The sequence below is a fragment of the Urocitellus parryii genome, chromosome 7, assembly GCF_045843805.1.
Source record: "Urocitellus parryii isolate mUroPar1 chromosome 7, mUroPar1.hap1, whole genome shotgun sequence".
In the NCBI taxonomy this organism is placed as follows: domain Eukaryota; kingdom Metazoa; phylum Chordata; class Mammalia; order Rodentia; family Sciuridae; genus Urocitellus; species Urocitellus parryii.
Genome location: NC_135537.1, coordinates 18,386,962 through 18,408,692, shown reverse-complemented (window position 1 = coordinate 18,408,692; position 21,731 = coordinate 18,386,962).

Here is a 21,731-nt window from a genome sequence, read left to right as displayed (position 1 = left end):
TATCAGCACACACACATTGTTTTTAATGTGTCAGCCTTTCTGACTATAGTGTACTCTATGTGGTCATAGCTAGGCATAGAATCAAAATTTCTGAAGCCCAGCATAATCTTTCTTCCTGTACCAGGTTATTCTTACTCTTTGACACTGACAAGTTCAACACCCATGGAAGATTTTGATAAATTTCTTATGTCTAATTTCATCTCATTTCCAATGCAAATCCTTCGATTTATGTCCTTTCCATGTATCTGGCTGAGATTGGAGATGGAGAAACCATCTCTTAGCTCATCAATTGACTGTTTGAACCTCACTTTCAGAGCTTCATTTTGTTTGTTTTCAATCTGTTAATGAGGAAGTTTATCCTTGATTAACTCCAAATCTCCCATTGACACAAACAATTCTCTACTCCTAGGTGTTCTGCACAATATTTTTCAAAGCCCTTGTAATTTTGAACTGGATACACACATCAAATATCTATACCTTTCATCTATCACCATCAATATTAGATGTTAGATCCTGGGGATCAGTAACCTTATTGGAACACAGTAAGCACATATAAGTGTTTGTAGAAATAATGAATATCTTCAAGAAGAAATAACATCATGCTTAATTCCAACAGGTGAATGTGCATACTATTAAAAGCTAAAGGATGTTAGGCCTAAAACATGTTTTTTAGTTTTTAATTATAACCAGTTTTATACTTTCCCCTATATTTTATGTGTCTCTTAAGTGAGATTCTGAACAACTCAAAGCTAAGAGAGCCATTTTTCTGTTCTTTTCAAAAATAATTTCCAGTGCTGGGCATAGAAAAGATGCTTGGTAAACCTATTATGTCATTTTCCCCCTTGAGGTTTTCTTTCCTCCTCTTCTAAGAATGGACTATCACAAGGACATAACTGATATAAATGTAATGCTCCCATCTTTGGACCTTTATATCAATTTTGGATATTTGTCTTATTGGTATATAACTAGTGCTTAATCTTTTTCTTTGACTCAACTAATGTTTTAAAAGCTAAAAAAGTTATTTTAAGTGGAAACTGGGGCTAAGATTTATCTCTGTAAAACCTCTTGCTTGATATGCATATTTATAGTTTCCTACTCCAAATCAAAATTTAAAATTGAATATCCACATAGAAATGTAGTATCATCCTAGTTGTTGACAGTTGCATAGCCACCATATTTTTTCAGCTCTATAAAGACACCATTCACACATTCCCATTCTGTTCATGTATCAAAATGGTCCTAAGTAGATATGCATTCTGTTTCTGCTAAACATTAGCATGGCTGCTTTTGTGTTACCTCTCTTCCCTGAGCACAGACTGTGTGGTACACCCATGACACTCTAGCCTCCTGAAATCTGAGATGTGCATCATTTAAGAGAGAGGGTGTCCTCCTCCAAATCGACCCCTTCTGCAGGCTGGGTACACACATCAACATCTAGGGCAGTGTACAGTCCCATGATGGAGCTTGGTTTTTGAATTGCTTTATAGAAGGGAGTCTCCCAAGAATCAGGATATCTGCTTGAACTCGGAGACCAGCACAGTGAGGCACTCCTATAATCCCAGCTATCTGGAAGGCTGAAACAGGAGGAGCTCAATTTTGAGACTTGATTGGTCAATTTAGCAATATTCTATCTCAAAATAAAATTAAAAAGGCTGAATGTGTAGTTCAGTAGTATGTGTGGGGACCTGGGTTCAATCCCCAGTACCACTGAGAGACAGAGAAAGAGAAAGAGAGAGAGAGAGAGAGAGAGAGAGAGAGAGAGAGACAGACAGAGAGACAGAGAGACAGAGAGACAGAGAGACAGAGCGAGCCCACAGACAAGGGACTTCCCTTGCATTCATATTAACAAGAAATGATTTCTGGATTTTTATTTGTTTCTGATTGCTGTTGTGCATTTGGGGGTTTAGTTTACCCTAGCTAGTAAAATCTAGGTAATACACAGCAGCCTAGAAACCAGATTTGTTGTTATTGTCATTGTTAAATGTAGATAATAATGTTTTTCAAAGACTCTTTACAGGGTTGTGCTGAGTAGCAAAATAAAATCATTTGTGAAAGTGTTTTTTTAAAAAGAAACACAATGCAGTTTAACATATCTGTTTTAAAAATGTACAAAACAAGCACGAACGTGTGTTCCACTTTTAGCAGCTGCATAGGACACCATACTGTGTAATATGGGAGCCTAACAGAAGCGACCTCAACACAAATGGAAAGTTGAGACTACTGCAAAAGGGTGAGATGGTGAGATTTTGGTGAAAGGCAAGCAAATACAGCATCCCCTTAATTAAAACAGCTGACGGGGTGCTGAGCCCTCCCATAGGGCACGTTAACCAATGCCTGAAGGTGCTGGGAGCACCAGACTTGGAACTTGTCATTTCCAAGACATGAGTCATTCTCACAAGAGTGAAAAATTTCATGGGGACTAAAGCACTTTGCCAGGCAGAAGCTTAAGTGAGTATTTAGCTTGTGTTTAAATCACCGTCACCAGCAAAAGAGCTGCCTGACATTCTTTTCCATTATTCACATTTTCCTTGCTTTTATCAGCACACGTGGACACAGAGAGTGGTCACATAGCATCTGCTGGCCACCGCTAAAGTGGGAACACCCTCTTACATCATGGGAGCCTCAGGATGTCCTTTTGAAGCCTGGGAAAAGTTACTAATGAACTGCAACCATGTCACTAAAATTGAACCTTTATATTCCTGCTCCATATCTTAGCATGGCCTAGTATGACACACAGCCTTTCAGTACAGCCTAAAGGGCAAAAGGCCCATCTTAGAGCCAGCTTTGCTGAGTGAAGACATTGATCTCAGGGAGTGACACACAGGATGTGTTTTTTCTTTTATTATTCCCCTGGGTCATTTCACAGCTATGGGCGCCATATGTGTAAGACTTTGTGAGACAATCCCTGATTCATGTGCTCTGGTTCGTAAGCATACTTTCCTATTAAAACAGGAGCATGGCTACATGGCTTTTCTGTCAAGTTGGAAAAACAAAGTCCCCTGCTAGATCATAAGAGCTTGCTTACTGTGAGACAGAAAGATTATTTAGAAATCTATATTCCACAAACACTTAAAATAGGAAAAAGTAATTTTTGCTCATTATCAGTCTTGAGCCTATCAAAAAATATTTAACCTTTAAATTGCTTTTGAACTTGACCCCAATTATTTAATAACTTCTGTTGTCCACAGAACTGAAATCAAGGTAAGGAATGGCTTAATAGAGTGTAATGTAAGATCCATAAAGTCAACACACACACACACACACACACACACACACACACACACACACATACACACATACATCTGTTCTCAAAGGACAAAAAACATTGCATGGTTTATACTATCTACTACTACCATTAAATAAATATCTGTTGAATGAATGAAATCCTATCATTCCTATCATCCTCGTTATGATGGCTGGTAACATTCATTCATCATTTAGTAGATTTTAGTCAGTGAAGAAATTTTTTTGCATTTTGTTTTGTTTAGTAGCATGATCTTATTTAGTCTTAGTGGCTTTAGGTGACAAATATATTCTTCACTCATGTTACAATATATGCATATGCCAAGGGATCCAAGAGGCTGAGTATGTAAATTTGCTGTCCAAAGTCAAAAACCATACTAAGGGCACATACTAGTCTAACGCCGGACACTTCTTGATAAATATTTGCTGAATAGAATTGAATTTTCATGACAGGCACCATCTTTTTGTTCTAATAAAATGGTGTTGTATAAGGGAGTTTGGGGGAAAACTTGGAAAGTGGTATCCCTGCTATTGTGGAAAGTGGGGGATGGGCACTTGTTCAAATACAGATCCTAGGCCAGCCAATATTCAGAGAGGATTTCTGGTCTCACATACTTTCCCATGTGAGTGCACCCTAAAGGGACATGGGGATTGTTTCAAAGAAGCTGCTGATTCCATCTATGCAACAGCAATTCTGCTTCTAATATCAGCAGCCAAAATTCTGTTTCACCATAAGAAAGGCATTACTGTTTCCATTGCGTCCACCTGTGGAGCAGATAGAAAGCCTTGCTGTTAGCTCATATACCCCAAATGGGACTCTTTGGGTCATTGGGCCTCAGAGCCTTTTCCTCTGCCTTGACCTTTTTACATTACCCAGAGAGCAAAATGTTGGATGAAGGGAGAACAACAGCTGCTCTCAGTGCCCTAGTGCAGTGGTGAAAACCAAGTTCCCATAGTTTTCATAAAGTGCTACTTCCATTTATTTATCAGCATCTCTGAAAGGCTGCAGAGATTAGGTCTGATAACCCTCTTGTGAGAGGTCACAGTTTACCACTCCTTTCTAAAATAATCCCCCACCCTGCAATCTCCTTACCCCCAGCATATGCTCACCCTTTGCCGTGCTGGGTTTTCTAACTTGTTCCTGTGCACTCTCCAGAACACAGGGAATTACAAGTCTCCATAACCATTAGGTCCCTATACTGAAACCTACTGAAAGCAGGGTTTGGCACATAGAATGTACTCAATAAATGCATTTCAAATGAATTCATAAATTCTTTTGGACTTAGGCAATCAATGTAGACAGATAGGCATGGGTCCCATTCCTGTCATCACTGCAAGAACACTGAATACATGATGAGAGTCAACCAGGCCATTAAGGTACCTCCCTTCCAATGGTTTTTCTTACTTTTTCTCCCCCATTACCATTTTTAAAAACAGCTCCATACTTTCTTGCTTAATATATATGAATGGCTGTAGGCAATACTAAACCAGTACTAAAAACCTTTGGATAACAAAGACAGAAAACACACAAGAGCAATGTACAGCAATTTTGAGCTGCAATTTGAGCCATCTTATGATTTCAGGGGTTGTGTTTGGGACATGAGGAATAATGAGATCTTCTTTTATCAACCTGCAATCCATTACCCTAGTATATTTATTGTTGACTAATCTATACAATGCTTTTGTATTTGGGTTCTAATGACCCAAGCACAAGTGTGCCTGTATGTTTTCTCTTCAATTGGAAAAAATTAATAACATTAACTAGACTAACAAAAGTTTTTAGATCATATACACTAGTGTTCAAAATCCACCTCTTATTCCAGAGAATTTGGCCTCCAGAACCAAACTCAATTGGGACAGAGTCCTACCTCTTTCTTTAATTAGTTGGTTGACCCTGACCAAGTTCCATAAGAGCTGACATCTTCATTTTCCTCTATAAAATGCAGCTAATCATACTGACTCAAACAACAGATAATGAGATTTAAAATGGAACTCACTTAAATACCTAAAATCTTCCCAGTTATATTATTGTCCTATCAGTGACAATTACCTAATGAACCCAACCCTCCATCCCTTTAACCTATTGTTGGTTAGATAACAAATAATAACTGTGTCATGGTGAAAAAAAATAGAAGGGTTAGGAATTAGAAGAAATGGATTCAGCCCAAGTCTTGCCTTATATTGGCAAACTGACTTTAAGCCAAACCTTGAGGGTTCTGTGAAGAAGTCGTATGTTCTTGGACAATTTAATTATCTTTGAACTTCAAAATTTTTAGATATATGATCAAGACCCATTAAGTTTAAAACTGCTACTACCATCACTGAGTGTCTATAAGCAGGAGGGAGTTTATCTTCAGTATTTCACTTTTTTTTCTTTTTTTTTCTTTTTTTTATTTTATTATTGGTCGTTCAAAACATTACATAGTTCTTAATACATCATATTACACGGTTTGATTCAAGTGGGTTATGAACTCCCACTTTTACCCCGTATACAGATTGCTGTATCACATCAGTTACCCTTCCATTGATTGACATATTGCCTTTCTAGTGTCTGATGTATTCTGCTGTCTGTCCTATTCTTGTGCTCTTCATCACTGCCACCTGATGAGAGTAGACGGCAAATTCTTCCTCCTATCCACTCTTTAAGCTTCACTGCCTCATCTTTAACATGGGAATAATTCCTTTTTACAGGATTATTCTAACTAGGAAGGATAGCATAAACAATGTCTAGCACTTGAAATATGTATGCATTCAAAAATTAATTATTGTGGGTATTATTGTTGTTGCAAACTAACATTTCAATCCAAAGGAAGAGTAGCTGAAGTTAAAGGGCACTTGTACTTCCTCTCTTCCTCATTATATTTTCAAATCCACTGAAGACTAAGTCAGTGTTGTTCTAACTTATAGTCAGAATATAAGCACACAAAGGCACAAACAATGATGGAAGACATTAAAGAATGTGTCTGTCCATAATGAAAGCATTGCTTGATATCATATCTCATCAACAGAACCAGTTCTAGAGCACAGGCTTTCTTTACATATAAACTTATGTTGTGTGCAAAGAGCAGGAAAAAGGCCTTGTACCATAAGGAGAACAATTAGAATTGGGACTATTAATATATGCAGGTGACACCAGCAAAGACAATGGAAATCGGCTTCTTGGAAATAAATCATAATCTCATGGTGGCGTCTGCCTGTGAATGGTGGATTAGGAAGGCACAGTGAGTTAAAGATTTAAAAGTAGTATTTCTCAAATTGTGCTGTACATCCAAATTACCTGATGACTTGGGAAAGTCCCTGACATGTGGCTCTAACAACATTCTAAGTTAATTGAAAGGAATTAATTATAATCTCAGGAGAGTCTAATGTGCAATAAAGTTTGGTTTGGCATTCACTGGGTTAAAGTCAAAGACATCATGCCTCATTTGCATTGATGCACGTCCTTTCTGTGATTCCCTCTGCTAATGTCCCCGTCTAGAAATCTGAGACAAAAATACTCACATGAAATCCCTTCCCAAAGTCTTCACATTAGAATCTTGCCCTCTGGGATACAGCGCACTGAGACCCCTTTCATTTCTCCCCCTTCTGTCCTCCTCTCCCTGTCTTTGAAGTCTGCCTACAGTTTCAAGGCAGTTATACTAGTAAATACCCTGGCATCAAGTTGGCAGGATTAGGATACAAGCCTTTTAAACACACCATCACACCAGTGGTAGCTGCATCCAGAGCCTTAGGTTTCAGATTTCTCTTTCTTTGCACCATCAATTTTAATCAATTACTCCTAGGATGCCAATGCTCCCAACTGCTTGATTAGATCCTGAACATTATCATCCTTAACTTAGTTACAGATAAGGGGAACATTCCAAAGATTTGACATGAAATTTTCATACTATATTAAATGTGCAAGTATGTACTCTGCCACTGAGTATCTTCACTACCTGTATTGAATCTTGAGAACTATCTTTGTAGGTCAAAATCATGGACAGTAAAAGGCAACACAAATGCTAAGTCTCTGTGTGAAATCTTTTCTGCTCCTCTCAAACAGATGTAGTTTCTTTTCAATTTGAGACCCCATAAAATTTAGCTAATCCAGCTGCAGCGTAGTACAGTTCAAGGGTATTATACTGAACTCTTGGATTAAACTCCATCCACATCCCTTATTAAAACTGTGACTTTGAATGAGTCACATAACTCTTCTGAGGCAAGGTTTCTTCATAAAATATTCTCTTCAAGTTAGGATAAGATACAATATACAGAAAGTGTCTACTTTGGGACCTGTAACATAGATATGTGATAAATAATGGCTATTGTTTCTTATAAGCTATATCATATTTTGCTTTATGAAATTTTGGTTATTTGACTTTTTAATGTTTATTTAATTTCAATTTTTAATTACCTGAAATACAAATGTATTCAATTAAAAGACATCCATTCATAAATACTTAATTTAAAAAATAAAACTTAACACTGTGACCTTATTATATTTAATCAACTCATATCAATTACATTTTCCTAGATTTTAAGCAAGGCAGTATATACCTATGAATTCCACATAGATAACATTCAAAATATTCTTAAATGGGAACTGGGGATGTAGCTCAGTGGTAGGGTACTTACTTGGCATGTGCAAGACTCTGGGTTAAATCCCAGGGCCCATAATATGCATGTATTCTTAAATAATTTAAGGCTACATGTGGTAGGGGATGATACTTATTCTATGCAGACTGTGGACAGATAGGAAAGGAATAAAGTGTGGAGCTGTCCCCAGGCTGCTCTATCAGCTCATCCTGGCAGCTTTGTAGAGGAACATGGCCTGGGTATGCATGCAAAAAAGGAGAACCCAAATGGAGACATGGGGTATATGCACTTCATGAAAAAGCCAGGAAGCTAATAATGCAATGACTTGTTATTTGATCTTGAGTTTAATGCATAACTGTGGGATAGACATTGTCAAAGCAGATCTCCACCTTGATCCTTAGACAAAGTGCTTTCCCTGCCTTGCCAATAATAGAAAAAGAAATGCATCAGTAAAAAGGTATGTGTTTTAAAATTTCAGAAACAAAAACATTTTAAAAGAAATCTTAGTTCACAAAGACATCTTGCAGAGAAAAGTACTATATCCTAAAGACCTAACAAAAATGATCACATCCAAGCTAATTTACTTTCTACAAACAGCTTTTTATTGGTTTGTTGCATAATTCCTGTTTTCCAGGAAGGTACTTGACTAAGTATCTCCTTTTCTTTGAAGAGAGTCATAACTTTACTTGATGCAAGCCACCAATTTATTAAATCTTTGAATTTCTATATGCTTCATAACTATCTATGTAAAATAAGTTTTCAATTCTAGGTACAATATAAGCAATCCAGGTAGCATGCATCTGCCAGTATACCTACAATACACTTTCCTATGCATTTGTTTCCGGTAATATATAAGCAAAAAGAGAATGGAAAGGATATTCTAGATTTAATCCAGAAACAATTATGTAGAATTTGGAATTTTTTTTCAGAATTCAAAGGCATACACAATATAGTATACATGCCAAAATAGGTATTTTAAGGTATTAAACTTTCATTGAAAGTGAAAAAAAGAATAGCCAAGCTACTAGGGAAAACTTCCGTGAAAGAGGATGGGTATTCAAAAAAACAGTATCTCTGCTGTATATGTAATTTTATTAAGTGTTTAAAAGGGATATAGTAAAACTAATTTTATGAATGAGTCAACTTGTACATATTGGAAGAAAAAGGAAAACAAAAGTTCTTTTCAACCCAATTCTGTAAAATCTAAAATATCTACAAATATATGTTGACGGGCGTAGCTGTTCTTGCCCATTCTATAGAAATATATATTTTAATTAAGAACCTTGTAGCATACATATGAATATGCATTGATCATCAAAACTTTATTATTAGAATGACCTTTTAAAAAATCACAAGCCGGCTTAACACCTCCGAAGGCATATTATCATATGCTTTCACCCAGGGCAGTGAGAAATCTGAGGCTGCCTTGAAATCTACATCGGGGAGTAAAATCCTTCTCCCTCTTACCAGCCTCCCCACGTCTTCAGCAAAACCCGTCCACCAACTTCCTTAGCTTTACTCTAGGCTGATTTGAAAGTCTACAGATACTCAGGCTGTGAGTTGAGGGGGAAAGCCCTTCCTGACCAATCAGGGCTTCCCTACCTATTGCGTCACACCTCCCCCTGGGTATGACGTCAAAGGCAATCCCAGCCCAGCCTCTAGGGTTGAGGAGGTGTAGCATTTCTGTGCAGCTGCAGCGACCAACTTGGCAGCCACTGTTCTAATGGGCGGGGAACTGGGCAGGGAGGTGCCAGAGGGTTTTTGCCTAAACCCTCTGGGAGCGCGGCTATAGCTGCTTGCTCCCCCAGGAGCAGAAGCGCGCCAGTGCCTTTCAGTCCAAGAATTCAGCGCTGGCGTTTGGGGATGGAGGGAGAGGCTCTGGATGAAACTGGCACCTAAGGCCTTGAAATAAGATCGGGTTCCTGTAAGCCCTCCTCCCCAGGCACCGCCTCTCTGCTCCCAGTCCCTCTTGCCAGCTTTAATGATCCTTTCAGCGCCGTTTCCCCTCGCCTGCGTTTCCTCGGGCAGAGGAAGCAGCCTCTCTGGCCTCCCGGTTCGCACCCTAACACAGAACCTCCTTTCAGACCCGCCCTCCTGTTCACGGGGACCCAGTTCAGAGCGCTGGCTCCTTCTGGGCGGGAACTAGCGTGACGAATTCCGCCGAAGGTGTTGATTATCCGTCCCAACTCTGCCTCTGGCTTCACTCCCACTTTCACCCGGGTTCCCGGGGGCCCCCAGCCCCCACCCTGTTGTGGGTGCTCGGGACGGCGCCCCCAAGTCCTTCACCCAGTGGTGCCCCCAGCTGCAGCTGGGGAAAGAAGCGCCGGCGTGCTCGGTGCCACGTCGGAATTGGCTCCTAGGTGGCTGCAGCTGCCTGAGCACAGCGCGCGGTCCCCTCGCACGCCCAGCCCTGGGCGGCGGGCGGGCAGGCGCTGCGCTGGGAGGAGAGATGCGCGCCCTCCTCCAGCTCCCAGCTGCGAGTGCCACCGCCTGCGTCAGGGACCCCTGGCCGGAGTAAGGCTTCCGGAGCTGAGCTGAGCTGAGCCGGGACAGACCCAGCCTGACACTTTAATGGGGTTTGGGAAGTGCAAAGGAGGGGAGGCTCGGTAAAGGGGGAGTGGCCGAGTGAGGCCGGTAGCTGCGAGGAGGTGGCGGAGGACCCTCCTTCTCGGGGGTCTCAGCTTGTAGGAGCTGGAAACCGGGATCGCTTAACCCTTTCGTTCCAAGCAAAAAGCGAGCTGCTTAACCGTAAAACCCGCAGGACAGTTACGTTCCGTCCAACGTAGTGTGTGGGAAAAAAAGAAGAAGGAGGGAAGGAGTGGGGAGACAGGGGGGAAAGGGACGGCTGTGCGGGATGCATTTTCCTTACACAGTGGAAATTCTCTTTTTCCTAACACAGAGTCCCTCTGTCGCTCCAGAAGATGTAGAATGGAAAAGTACATCTCAGGACAAACAGCGTTGCCCAAGAGAAGCTACCTGTGTACCCAAAAAAGCAGCGGATTTATGGCGAGAGCCGCAGGGATGGGAAAAGACGGATATGTTGCTAAACTTGATTCTGATAGGAAATATTCTCCGATTTTCAATCTGTTGGAAATTTTCAGACCTCAAACTTTTCTATAGAAACTGATATATTTTTTTTTAACATTCACGTGGACAATTTCTTCCATTTCCCTGGCCTGAGGACCTTCATACTTCACCCAAACGCCTCTGTGTAACGTACCTTGTTCAGCTCTTGGTCATAAAGTCGTCCTCAGCCTGTCTGTGTGGTCCCGGAGGGTCGCTGGAAGGCAGTTTCCAAAATTGAGGTAATAAGAGATCAGATGAATTTGAGACGACCGGCCAAAAAAAATAAGAAATTTAAAAACAACATTTAAAAAAGATGGGGGAGTCTCAAATGTTTAGTACTCTCCCACTTTGAAAGGAAATTCACTAATATTCTTTTTTATTATTTCCGTTGCACTTCAGTCTTCTAACTCTTTAAAAAAAAATTATCAGTTTTAAAAAATAAATTAACTTTTTTTTTGTGGGTTCCAGTCCCCCTCCCACCCACCGATAACGGAAAGTCTCTTTTTCCTATTAAAAAAAAAAAAAAAATGCCGGTGAAGACTCAGCAGAACCCAGGAAGCGCAGAATCAATCGGGAGAAAAAGTCTTTGGCTAGGGCTGGTTCAAGTCCCTGGTTCAATGGGCTGCTCGAAGCCAGGACTGGGTAATTCTTTCCAGACGCTTTGACTTCTCCTTCCTCGCTGTTGTTGCCTTTCTGCCTCCTCCAACTTAAGGGGGTCTTAACAAGTGAGCTGGTGGGTGTTTTAATAGGGCGGAGGAGGGAGTGGGGGGTTAGGGGAGTGGAGGAGGGAGGTGTGGACTGGGGAACCCGGAGGGGAGGGAACTGGGAGCGCGGGCGGGCGGGAGGGAGGCGGGGAGGCGGAGAGGGAGAGAGAGAAATTGGCCATTCAAAGCCCTCTCTGAGCTAGAGGCCGGTTCTAAACTCCAATGAATTCAATTAACTTGATTGTTAACGTGTGCAGAGAAATGCAGTGCCCACATGCTGGCCGCCACCTGATTCCCTCCTCTCCTCCAGCGGCGGAGCTAGGAGACCCTCTTTGTAGCTATTTCTGAAGTCTTGTCTGAGCTACACGCCTTCCCGATACGCGATAAACTCCCTGTTACGTTTAGGTAATTTGCTTTAAAGACAAATGATGCCCATCAGCTAAGTAGCTGCCCTGGGCAGGGACTGTGACGGGGTGTGTGTGTGTGTGTGTGTGTGTGTGTGTGTGTACGCGCGCGCACCAGGAGCCTCGGAAAGCCTCCGGGACCCCCTAAAGAAGGCGAGTGGTCTAGAACTTGTTAACCCTTTCTTCCTGCCAGCTCAAGTTTTTAAGCTGACATCAAACGTCAAAGCCTCCCCTTTGTCAAACCCTCGCTGTGGGTGGGCGGAAAAAAAAGTAGAAAAGTATTGTATTTTTTCCCTAAATATGGTCCTTTAAGGTAAAAATAAGCAAATTGAGAACATTAAAGATAAAAATTTAATAAAACATTGAGTCTGGAGAACTCGATACAGCACTCTTAAAAATAGTTATATATGTGTATATATAGCCATCTCTAAGGAAGTGGATGACTTTCCTTGCGAGTTTTCTGTGAAGCTGGCGAGTCAAAATTCTTACTCTTTTCCTACTAAGTTGGCTTTTCTTTTTCTTTTTTTTTTTTCCAATGTCCCCAAAGTTAAGTAGAGTTTATTTTCTCGGATACTTGCCCCCTTTTCTTTCTCCTTGGTCCTTGCTAAAAAGTCTGATAACGACTTAAAGTGGACAGTAGGTGGCACTGTTTAGGAAAAAATGAGTGGATTCACAAATGAACTGACTTGGTTTTGGGGGAGACTGATGAAATTGTTAACAGAGTAAAACATTTTCTTTTTTCTTGGCCTCTTTTTCTTACTAGGGCCCTCTGAGGTGTGCATTTCATTCGAACTCGACCAAGCCTTGATAAATTATTGGCCCACGATAAGGATCACATATAATAAACGTGGCAATAATGAACAAATCAGTCAGAAACCGAAACAGAAAAGTCCGATAAACTGGGGGTGATGCTTTCAATACGTCGTGCAGGGTGTGGTGTTGGGAGATGTGAAAAAGCGTTAAAAAAAATTTTCTCTGCAACCCCAGGTAACCAGCCAGCCAGCCCAGCCCCCAGGCGGACCTGCAAAGTGTTCCACCTTTCCAACCCTGCCCCACCCCCACATGCAGCGGTTACACCTCTGGGAAGCTTTACCTTGGCCCCTTGACTTCACGCCGCTCTTGGGAGACCCACTTACTCATTTCCCCAACAAAACTTCTTGGTTTCAGCCTTTGTCTGAACTCTGCCTGAGGTGGTTCAATTTTAGACAGACTGGCTTAAATTTCAGAGCAATTTCATCTCACTTAATCAGACTTGAGCTTCCTGATTTTTTTTTTTTTTTTTTGCCTCTTTGGTCGTTTTCAAATGCTAAATTATAATTGAAAATATATTCCCTAATTCTCTACTCCTACACGTGATGAGAATTAAATTGATGTCGGAATAGAGTGGACATTGTGGGGTGCCCACCGCCTGCCTGTGAGACCTTCAAGAGACATTTAATCTCCCAGCTCTAAACTTCCAGGGATATTACATGTAATGCAGGAGTGCCAACTATTGCTTAGTAGCATTTAACTTTTCCTATGCTAGTAATTCAAGCAGTGAGAACATTTAGTAAAACTGAAATTTCTTTATTAAAGGGAAACACATTTATTCTTTCTCCCCTTGAATTTATAATTCATGAGCCATAAAGAAAAAGGAACGTGTCCTCTAGCTATGGATGGATATAAAAGTTGATATACATCCACACATTTCTCTCATCCCCTCTCCACCAAGGGAATGGGGAAAAGGCCAACACAACTTAAAGCCAGAGGATTAAGTTCCTTGTATGCAAAAGGGATCCGAAATAAAAGAGATCTTGCATGCAAATCCCATCTTTAATGTTTGTGGGATCCTGGAAACACATTTCATCTCCCTGGACCTTGATTTTCTAGTTGATAAGTAGAGAAAAATACCTGCTTTGTATAGTTGTTGTAGTGATGGACGGAATGTGTTAAATGTGAAGTGTCTTCAATGCTGTGGACATACTCAAAAAGCATTATAGCTCATCTTCTGGTATTATATTCCTTAAATTTTTGTTGGTAAATGTGTTAGCTCTCTGTTACTGTGACAAAATGCTTGAGATATACACCTCATGTGCATGAAAGATTTGGCTCACAGTTCCAGAGGTTTCAGTCTATAGCCTCTGGGCCTCGTTAGTTTTGGGCCCTGGAAAGGGAATATATCATGGTGAGAGTATCTGGTGGAAGAGGCAGCTGGGAAACAAAAAGACAGAAAAAGAGTCCAGGGTCCCAATATCCCCTTCAAGGGCACAGACCCCAGTGACCCAACTTCCTTCCACAAGACCCTACCTCCTAAAGATTCCACTACCCCCAAAAAGCATCCCAGGCTAGAGAAGTCTTTAACACAGATACTCATTCAAAGCAGAGCAGGAAGCATCACCAACTGCTTTGTCCTGTGCTCACTCATGTGACCTGCTTCAGCTTTCTACCATCTTCTCACTGAGTCTCAGATTGAGTTATTCTGTGTGCCCATGGACACATCCCAAAACTTCCCATTTAATCCAATTTATGAGTTTCCCGTCAGATTTTCAGCTACCAGTCAGCCAGTCTTGGTTCGTAGGCACCAAATTAAGAGATATGAGCTCCAGATTCATACATTATGATATGAACCAATTGAATAACATGGGGCAACTTGCATTTCAGCTTTCTTTCTTAAACAGGAGTTGCTTGGATCACAAGGATGTCATCTTGTGATCCAAGCAAATAATGTCATCTTTCTTCCACCCACTTCAGGTTTTGACATCCTAAGACCTAACTTTTCCAATCCATGTATTTAGAAAAGTTTTTGTTAATGTGTTTTATGTGTTCAGCTTTGCAAGACAACAGAACAAATGACTTCAGACAAAGAACTTTTACCTAAGGTGATGGGAGTTAGCAGTACACTGTATCTGATCTCCCTTTCAAAATACAAAACAATGGTCATATGTCTGATATAAACAAAGTACCCATAACCAGGGACTTAGTACTTCATAATTCTCTATGTAAATGGTTCTTACACTTTTGGGTAAAGAACTTCTTTATACTCTTAAAAATTATTGAGAGCCTCAAAAAATATGCATTGATATGTTTATCAGTATTTATCATATTAGAAATTAAAGCTGACTGAAAAGTTTAAAGAGGCATATTAATTAATTTAAAGCAATAATAAACCAAAATATATGTCAACTTCATAACATCTTTTTTGTGAAAATAACTCTTTCAAAATAAAAAAATAGAAAAGTAGGATTGTTTTCTAATTTTGCAAAGCTCTTTACTGTTTTGGCTTTATAGGAGATAGCTGTTTTCTTATATCTTCTTCTCATTAAGTTGTTGTTTTGATTGAAGTATATGAAAAAAAACAAGTTCTGACCTCATAGAGATATATAATTCAAAATGGAAGAATATTTTAATCGCCTATTTACACGTTCTTCTTTGATACTACATCAAAACTTGGTAAACTGTTATGTTGAGTCTAAAACAGTATAGAGAAACTTCATCTACTCTGCTACATTAAAATATGCTGGTCTATCTTACACTTCAAATGCATCTTCTGCTCATCCCGGTGGCAAGTGCCTGTAATCTCAGACACTTGGGAGGCTGAGGCAGAAAGATTGCATGTTCAGGACAGTCTGTGCAACTTAGCAACCCTGTTTAAAAAAAAAAAAAAGGGGGAACAACTGTTTATGAATTTGTGATGTCATGTATTGATTATTTGAAAAATATGAATTTACTGAGATCTGCAGATTTTCCAAATGTTGATGCATTTTTCATTTTCAATATTAAAAACAGTCACAATTTTCAGATCACCAATTTCTATCTAATTGTCTATCCAATAAATGTTATTCTGACATTGTAACACAAATTTTCTAAATTCTAATTTTCTCTTAGGACCCAGTATTTTCATTATCAACAAATGCTATCCATTACTCTCAAATTTTCTAAATTCTAATTTTCTCTTAGGACCCAGTATTTTCATTATCAACAAATGCTATCCATTACTCTCAAATTTTCTAAATTCTAATTTTCTCTTAGGACCCAGTATTTTCATTATCAACAAATACTATCCATTACTCTCATTGCGGTGACAGATCAATTCATTTAATTAAAAAAAAAGTCTTCAGAATATCTCAGTCTGAATAATAGGAATTGGTTTGTTAGTTGTTCTTTCAAGTGATATTCCATGATTAAAATGGCCAGCTTAGCTCACAATTCAATCACAGGAGAGTTCTTCCTCCAGACAGCTGTCATAGCTGAATACACAGAAATCTTGTCTGTATACTTTCCACCTTTTCACACAGAATAGTGAAAAGCCATAAACTCCAGAGTTCAAATTTAATGAAATTAATAACTTGTACAACTTCATCTAGGACCTTACATGAAACTTGCTTTTTATTTCCCTGGGAGTACCTGTGTGGGCCACTAAGCCAGTCAGCACTCCTAAGTACAAACTCTAAGTAGAGAAAGCTCCCACCCCTTTAAAAGACCATTAACACACCTTAAAAGCTGTTCTTTCTTTTAGTTAAAACTTTTTGAAGAAACTTATGAGGAACCAGCTCAGGTCACTACCTCACTCTGATTCATTCTTTTAGGCCACCCAGAGTACACTTGTCTCTGTACTAAAGTGAGCATGCCCAGAGCATTGGTATGGACCATCTTTCCTTTTGGAACAGGTGTTCTAGAACTTAGAACTGAGCATGCCCAAAACAGTGTTCACCTTTTCCAACTAGGGCCTTAAACCAAAATGCTCAGAAATGTACACTTAAATGAGCGTGCTCAGAAACACAACCATCCTTATCGGTGCTTTCCTAAATAGACATGTGTATCTTCCCTGAATGAAATCCCCATCCCCATGTTTCCATTTTTCCATGCGAGCATTACTTTGCAAATAACTTCTCTGCACTCCTTACTCCCTGTGGGTAATTAGTCTTCCTCCATTCCCTTAAGTCCTGATAGTGCTCCTTGGGTTTGTGCTCACCTGAGAACCTATTGTGTTCAGTTATTCTTGGGGCACAATTTGGTGCCACTGACTCATTTCACACTAAGGCATTACCAACTTTACATACCCTTGTCTTTGTGCCATGTCAACAAAGTGAAGGATAAAAGTATATTATTATAAAAATAAATTGATCCCTTGAAAGGATCTTGGATTTCCCCAAGAATCTTCAAACTACACTTTGGAAAATACAGTTTGATATTAGTTATACTCAATGCAGTGATGTATAATTTTGGCTTTTAAAAATTTTAAGATTATAGACAACCTGCTGAAAGCTCCCACTCCTTTAAACACTAAGAAAATACTTCTTGAAAAAACAGCCTCTACCTCAGAGCAAAGCCTGTCCAAGGAACGGGGCTTGACCCTTGTGCTTGGAAAGACCCACAGAGCACTCATAGGCACATACCCACCCTGCTGAGTTGTTTATATACAAATAACAGGAGAGATCTGCTGCACCAGGTGTCCCTGACTCAGTCAGGCCAGGTGAGGACCCATAGCAACCCCCTAGCAACCACCCATCAGCATGAGACAGGGAAAATACCTGAGATGCCAGATGACTCTCCCAGTAGTTAATCCTGGTTGATAACGTGTTGGGGAACCAAGTAGTTCAACACATACTCCTCTCATGGCTTAAACCAATCAGTTCAAACAAATCCCCCTCTTGTACTAACCAATCACCCTTACCCAACTTGTTCCTGCCAGCGAATGTGCTAATCATGTTTTAGAGTTGTTTTTATGATTTTCCTGTGGTGTGTGATGATTTGCTAAGAGATGCTATGATGTATGTGAAGTCCCTGCCTTCCCCAAAGAGTGTATAAAACTGCTGCAAACCCTGGGCTCCGGGCCTCTCAGTGTCACCAGTTGCTGTGTGCTCGTGGAGGATGGAGCTAGCTCACAATAAACACCTCTTTGCTGCTTACATTGATCTTGGTCTCTGGTGGTCTTTTGGGGGCCCCAAATTCAAGCATAACATTCTAACACTTAGAAAAGGAATATCAATAATAGGCCTGACACATGAAGTATAAACATAAGAAACATAGTAATTCTTGTTATAACATGGAAGATTCTGAGAACATAACATATTTAGGACAACTTCTATATGTCTTGTATATACAGGTGAGATTTAACACATTGTCTATCATTAACACTGCACAGCAGTGGAATCAAAAAACATCATATACCAACTCCACAAATGATAGGATTATTTATCAATAACTTTATTATTTATCATGGTTTCTGAAGATTTCACTGCATCAGAGCAGCAATTTATCAGCCTTTGATCATTTTAAATTAAACTCTGAATACTGTTTGAGCTACTTTTAAGGATTACCAAAATGAAAGAGAAGGGTACAAAAACCCCCCAAATCATTAGAAACCATTTGTAATCATCTCTCAATAGCCCTTTCCATAGATAAAGAAACCAGCTTCAAAATATTGTATGACTTAGACAAAACCTTAAATGATTGATAGATATCCAAACGTATATGAGGTCAAGATTGTGATTTGATCAACAACAAAATCCCCAGGTGGCCATCTGAATGATGTACTTTAAAAGAGAAAGCAAACCCTGGATTTTGGTACTTTACCTTAAAACACTGAATACTTATGTGGAAATACTTTACTATTCCATTATCAAACTATTTAAATTTTAAGTACTATCTCCAGATTCGTGCATGTCTCAGATTGGAGGGTGTGGAAGGTCCATAGACTAAAAGATATCTTTTTTTTTTTACTTTCACTTTTCAGACTCAGATTTCATAAAAGGAAAAAAAAAACTATCTTTGATACAAATGCCAACACTTTCTATCAAGGAGGTTTTCACTTTCTAAAATAAAGCAACAAAAACAGAAAGTGGTACACTATCAGGTCTCTGTAATACAATTGGCCTTTGATATTTTAATGGTCTTAATGGCAATGACTAAGGAAAAGATTTTGAAATGTCTGTTTGTCTATAAGCAATTACTAGCAGTCTGGATTGTGGAAACAAGTTAAGAATCTACAATGTATAAATAATTTTCATTGCTATAGCTAATAGTTGAGCACTGTGCAAATCCACTGAGAAGGTGGATCTTGAATGTTCTCATCGAACATGTCCCCTATTTAATGTGAGGGAGGGATTGGTTGGCTTGATTTGCTCATTCAAACTCTATTAAAAATTATAAGACCACTTTGTACCCTATATATATTTATAGCTATGATTTGTGAATAGATAAGGGAAATAATCAATTTTTAAAAAGTAACCTTCTGTAGAAATTATGTGGCATTTCATCTTATTCATGAAACCTTAACAAAGTTTTTAGCTTTTTAAAAATCTTAAAAAGATAGTCTTAATTTCTGGAAAACTGATTTCTTATGAAAAGGTGTAACTGTTAAGCTTTTCTAGGTAAAGTGACCTTTTTTGATAATTTGGAGTGGGGAGTTACTCTGTTCCCAGAATAATTAATATGTACTCAAACATTACCATCCAATTTCTTTTTTTGTGTGTGGGGGAGGAGGATACCAGAGATTGAACCCAGGGGTGCTTAACCACATCCCAAGCCCTTTTTGTTTTTTATTTTGAGATAGTGTCTTGCTAAGGTGGCTAAGGGACTTGCTAAACTGGGGAGACTGACTTTGAACTTGCGATTCTCCTGCCTCAGCCTCCTGAGCCACTGGGATTATGGGCATGTGCCACCATGCCAGTGTGCCATGCAATTTCAAAGGCTTCACAGACTGTTCCTCTTTAAACAGAGACAGGGTAAAACTTACCTATCCAAGAAAAATATGGCACAATCTTTGAAAAGACTATGAAATCCTAAAAATTGATAATTATTTAAAAATAGCAGCATATACTTAAAAGTTTAAAGAGAAGATAGAAAGGGGGTTAAAAAAACCCTTTATTTTCTTTTAATACATCAATTTAGGGAAGAAAGGAGTCACAAGAGAATTTTGTCACTTTGGAAAAAGCAGGGAATATATATCTTTTTTCTTTTTTTCTGAATCTATTACATTTCTCTTGCCCCAGATATTGACACCTGATATTCTCTCTCTCTCTCTCTCTCTCTCTCTCTCTCTCTCTCTCTCTCTCTCTCTCTCACACACACACACACACACACACACACACACACACACACACACACACTTCAAATTCTATTCCATGTTTTCAGGTTAAGAAAGGTGCCTTCAAACACTCATGGTGAAAATCCTTGAGGGTGGAAAGCCTGGATCAATTCAGTAAAGTGAGACTTCCTTCCTATCTTTATTTAAGAAAGGTGTTAGCCCAAGACCCCATTAGGAGAATTACCTAGGGCTAGTATGGAGCTATCAGTCCTACAAATACCATTAAGAAGTGTGACTCAAAGCATTTCCTGACTACCCTGAAAGCCACTGCAGGATAGCTTGAGGATGAAAGCAACAAATTGTGATGCTTATCAAAGGAATGGCATTTTCTTCAATTATAGATATATCCTGTCCCATAGAATTTTCTTCTTAGCATTTTAAAATTTCAAAGTTGAACTCAGATCAGTGTGAGCCTGGGAACTTAGCAACTATATATTATGCTGAAGCAAAACAACAAAACAAAAACAAAAACAAATACAGGAGGTATTTGATTGGGTTCCAAACTCATCTTGCAAACAGCACCTGTTGTTTGTTCTCACTGAATTTGTCAGACTTGTAATTAAGCAATTTAGGAAGTAGCTTCATTGTTTGTTTTGAAAAGCCAGGTGGCTTCAAGAATCAGAGGTGAAAAGAAATATAAAACTGTGTTTTTGAAAGTGGTGGGAGGGTGACTTCCATTGCCATCATCTGGATGCTTTTAAGAATACAGATTCTGAGTTCAAGCTCCAGATCCATTTCATCAGAATTTAGAGTAGTGGGCCCTGGGAATATGCCCAGTTTGAAAGCCTTCTGGATGGTTATAGATGAAAAAATAGATTTCCTGCATTTTTTTACATAATTCTTAAAAGTATAGGTTTTCTCCTTAAAACTTCTTGGATAACAAAAGAATAACAATGCTCTTTTTTTTTTTTTTTTTTTTTTTGGTAAAATGTGATTGTGAAATCCAAAGAACTTCTGTTACCTTATGGTTGCCTTGAACACCATGAGGTTTATGTAATCTATAAGTTACCTGCTGGCACATTAATCCGGTAATTTCTATCACAGGTAAGTGAGTATCAAGTGGAAAATTGAGGGCTGTAGTCTTAAATTTCTTTGGGCACGCAGAAATTTATTATCTGCATGATCTTGGGAAAATCACTTCATCTAAGCCTTAATTTATCAATATGTAAAATGAGTGTACCTTAGAAATTAATTGTGGGAAATAAATAAACTCATTATTTTAAAGCTCTGATAGAAATAAATGTTGGCCATAATTATTGATGTTGGTGAAAACACTTATGTTCTAAGATGACAAGTGTACTTGTCCCTAAGAACTCACTCCTCAGTTGCAATGGAGGTGTTCGATTTCCCCTGTTCTGATAGACTTCCTTCTGATAGACTAAATATTTTTAGATGAGGCCCAGAATTCAAAAACTAAAATGCTACCAAAGACATTTTTCTGTGCACAGTACGGGGGATCAAATTCATGCTAGCAGAGTGCTCTACCATCTGAGCTACACCCACAGCCTGTGGTTAAGTCTTCTGGAAGATTTAAAATCTGTAGATTTGATTTTCAATTCCTAAAGAAAAAATTTCTTTAAAATATTGAGCACGTAGTATGGAAGGAAGTTTCTGTATTCACCAAGTCTACCTAAAGTTTAGAATTGTGTTAGCTTTTTCATCACCATGACC